Source organism: Podarcis tiliguerta (genome assembly GCF_965153285.1).
Source record: "Podarcis tiliguerta genome assembly, chromosome: 2".
Taxonomy (NCBI): Eukaryota; Metazoa; Chordata; class Lepidosauria; order Squamata; family Lacertidae; genus Podarcis; species Podarcis tiliguerta.
The window spans coordinates 18,139,722-18,143,629 of NC_139535.1; the positions used below are offsets into that span (position 1 = coordinate 18,139,722).

General features: G+C 43.4%; 1 protein-coding gene and 1 long non-coding RNA gene across 3 annotated transcripts in view; both read left to right on the forward strand.

Moving 5' to 3' along the window:
- LOC310671132 overlaps positions 1-3,908 on the forward strand; it is a 119,462-nt gene that overhangs the window by 81,348 nt on the left and 34,206 nt on the right. The gene's annotated exons all lie outside the window — the stretch shown is intronic.
- The window catches only part of LOC310670683 (pantothenate kinase 3), a 35,831-nt gene that overhangs the window by 20,959 nt on the left and 10,964 nt on the right, over positions 1-3,908 (forward strand). The gene's annotated exons all lie outside the window — the stretch shown is intronic.

Genomic DNA, 3,908 nt, shown 5'->3' on the forward strand with positions numbered 1-3,908 from the left:
GCTTAAGCTCAATATACAAATGTAAACGTATTATTAAAAAAATATTTCAAATGATAATCGCTCTAGGTAACACATTAGACAGTGTAGAAAATACATCTCAATATTTTAATAGTGCTTTAAACATTCTCGTTAGAAGAAAGTGCAAATGACGGTATTGCTTTTCGGTACGTATGTCAACCCAGTGTCAAATTCATTAAAATAAAAAATCACAGCAAGTTAAGAAATTTATCCACAGCTACCTTGCCCAGGGTGAAAACTATTAGTAACTGAGCTTAAGGCTGCAATCGTATTCTTTATTTACCTAGAAGCAACGCCCATTCATTCAATAGGACTTACTTCTGAGTAGACAAATATAGGATTGCACAGCAAGTATTTATATTACATCGTAACATTGTTCAAGTACTATGAAAAGCTGATTATTCTATCACTGAAGTACACATATATCCTTTAAACATGCCATAAACTAACTTAAGAGTAAAAAAAAAAAGTATACACTTTCCAAATGAGAAGTGTTTTGTGCAAAACAACCCTTTTGGAGCGAACATATTTTTTCACAACATTTACAAGGGATGAGATTCTGCTCTCGTTACCTCAGAAGAGCACAATGGGACTTGCTTCTCTGTAAAATGGCTATAAAACTACAGTGGTGCCTCGCAAGATGAAAAGAATCCGTTCAGTGAGTCTCTTCGTCTAGCAGTTTTTTCGTCTTGCGAAGCAACCCCATTAGCGGATTAGCGCTATTAGCGGTTTAGCGGCTATTAAAGGCTTAAGGGATTATCGAATTAGCTGCTAAAAGGCTATTAGCAGCTTAGTGCCTTAGAAAAAGGGGGTGGGGAGCGGAAAAAAACAACCCCAGGAATCGCAAGACATTTTCGTCTTGCGAAGCAAGCCCATAGAGAAATTCGTCCTGCGAAGCACCTCTGAAAACGGAATACCCTTTCGTCTAGCGGGTTTTCCGTCTTGCGAGGCATTCGTCTTGCGGGGCACCACTGTACAGCTTTGGCATTGCTGGCAGAGCGGGTTAGTAGCTTATTTCAGCAATCCATTCAAATCCATTTGATTTTAACATTAGTGTGGAACACACTACATTTTAGCTATTGCTTGCAGCTGTAAGGTTGATAAAAGCTGGTGAGGCAAGAGGCACGTTTTACCTACCACCTACTGAAGGAGAGGCTCCTCAAATCAATTTAAAGTTCAGCTCCACAGACTGCCTTACTTTTCATTTAGTAAAAACCTTTCAGGGGTGGGGAACCTGGCCTTCCAGACGATGTTGGGACTACAACTCCCATACAACTCCCTTGGGCTATGCTGGCTGGGCTGGGGCTGATAACAGTCATCCAACAACAGGCGTTCCCCAGCCCTGTTATTAAAAAAACCCAGACTTTCAAAGTAAAACAAGATTAAACCCCCCTTTTTATTTCAGCGTCCACTCAAAATTAGATGACAGAATTTGAGGACAGTTGCAAAAGAATCCTAGTGTACACACAAAAATGTAAACTGATTATTTTACATAAACTTTTATCTATTTTACATCTCGTAACTATTTTATATATGCTTCGAGACATCACTGCTCATAATATTATACAGTAGTACCACATAATGTCACAGGTTAACATTAAGAGAGATCTACAATCAAAATCTATTGCAGGTAATTATCTCACCAGTCCTCCTCGTTTAGAAAAATAAAGAGTGCCTGGATAACCCAGTCTTGAGAGGCACAATCCATAAGTATTACTATTTATTTATTTAGGCCATTTAAGTCCTAAGGGGAATCAGATGAATTACTTAAGTGCACCTCCAGTCGATTTCATGGGGAATTCGAGCGGAGGTTTTAGCTGTGCACTTTTAAACCCCGGGGTCAGTTCTGACTTGCTGTGTCCACCTGAAGCAGAAAATAAATAAATATGTATCTTCTCAGTTGCAAACAACCAGAACTACAAAAACCAACCAAGCAGCATGAGTTTGTTATGCCATTGTGGCGAGGAAATGCACCGATCGTCTGGCAGGTGGATAAGCAGGAGGTTTCTTGGCATGCCGTTATATTCCAATATATTTTGACGTCGGACGTACAAGAGGTGCTAAAGCTGAAGAACAGTATTCTGCCACCTTGTGATAAAACTGGAGAAATCATGAGATACATAGCCGCACCGGCAGCATATCTCTTCTTTCTTGTATCTAAAAATGCAAGAAGGGCCTTTATGCTCGCCAGAAGCTCGGCGCTGCCCTCACCGGTCCAGGAAGGAGCCTTCAAAAAAGTCCCATATGCTCAGAGACTTTGCGCCTGTTCATTGGGGGAGATGGGAAGCCCAGAGCACTTGTTCTTTAGATGTCCCTTTTATGAAGAGGCACGTAGTAAGACCATCGATCCCCTCCTGGTGAGGCTCGCTGACCTCCCGGAAAAGCAAAAATTTGACCTTTTCCTGTTAGGCAAAGATCAGAATACGACCTGGATGGTCGCCAGATTCTGTGTACAGATCTGTAGGCGCAGACCATCTCCCAACTCAAAATAGTTCGTTAAGAAAATCCCCAAACTCGGTTTTATGGTTCAGCTCCCTGCAGCTGTTTATTGCTGCACATTGTTTTTAAATTTATTGTTGTACAACGTTTGTTTGTTTTCCTTCTGTGACTGTACCCCCAAGTGTGTTTTATAAGCTGGTCTCCGACCGTAATAAATTATCTCTCTCACCTTGTGATGCAGAGAACCACAGGTGTAACAAAGTGAAGCATAATCACAATCATTTCACGATAACAGGGGAAACCTGTTAGGGTTGTTTTAAAAATAAATCATCCCAGTTGAGCATGAATCTCCTTGGGGAACAGTAGCCCCTGCTGCAATTCAGAACACACACAACCTCCTTACATTTGCAATAAAGGTAAAGGTAAAGGTACCCCTGCCCGTACGGGCCAGTCTTGACAGACTCTAGGGTTGTGCGCCCATCTCACTCAAAGAGGCCGGGGGCCAGCACTGTCCGCAGACACTTCCGGGTCACGTGGCCAGTGTGACATCGCTGCTCTGGCAAGCCAGAGCCGCACACGGAAACGCTGTTTACCTTCCCGCTAGTAAGCAGTCCCTATTTATCTACTTGCACTTAGGGGTGCTTTCGAACTGCTAGGTTGGCAGGCACTGGGACCGAACAACGGGCGCGCACCCCGCCGCGGGGATTCAAACCGCCGACCTTTCGATCGGCAAGCCCTAGGCGCTGAGGCTTTAACCCACAGCGCCACCCGCGTCCCTTACATTTGCAATAGCCGGGAAATATTCCTCAAAAACACTTCTGCTGCTGGTTTTAAATGGGTTCTCTGATCCGCCTAAATAAATAGCCGTACCCTTGGAAGGAAGCATGCTTTCCTGTGTGTTTCTCCTCATATGCTGCAGTCAGCATCTGAAGTCCAGATCCCTCAACTCCATGAAGCACAGCTGGTGGCAGCCATGACTATAAAGTTATTTCCAACCAGGTGAGGGACCTCAGGTGCCCATCACTGTAATGTTTCAGGTGGCTGGCGAAAAACACGGATGTTTACTAAAGTTTTCAGCTGGCTGTTTTTATTTGTTCTGGTTTACTCCTGAGACTGTTTAGGGCAGGCACCCCCAAACTCAGATCTCCAGATGTTTTGGGACTAGAACTCCCATCATCCCTAGCTAGCAGGACCAGTGGTCAGGGGTGATGGGAACCGTAGTCCCAAAACATCTGGAGGCCCGAGGTTGGAGGTGCCTGGTTTAGGGTGTTGTTGTTTACTGGTTGTTTTGAAATTACTAGTTTTTCACACCAATACTTTGGCCTTTCGACTGCAGATATGAATGGGGATTGTGACGTCTTTTACTATTGTGTGGAGTTGGATAAATAATAATTTTAATAACTTTGTTATTTCTACCCCGCCAATGTGGCTGGAATTGTTAGCTGCCTTGA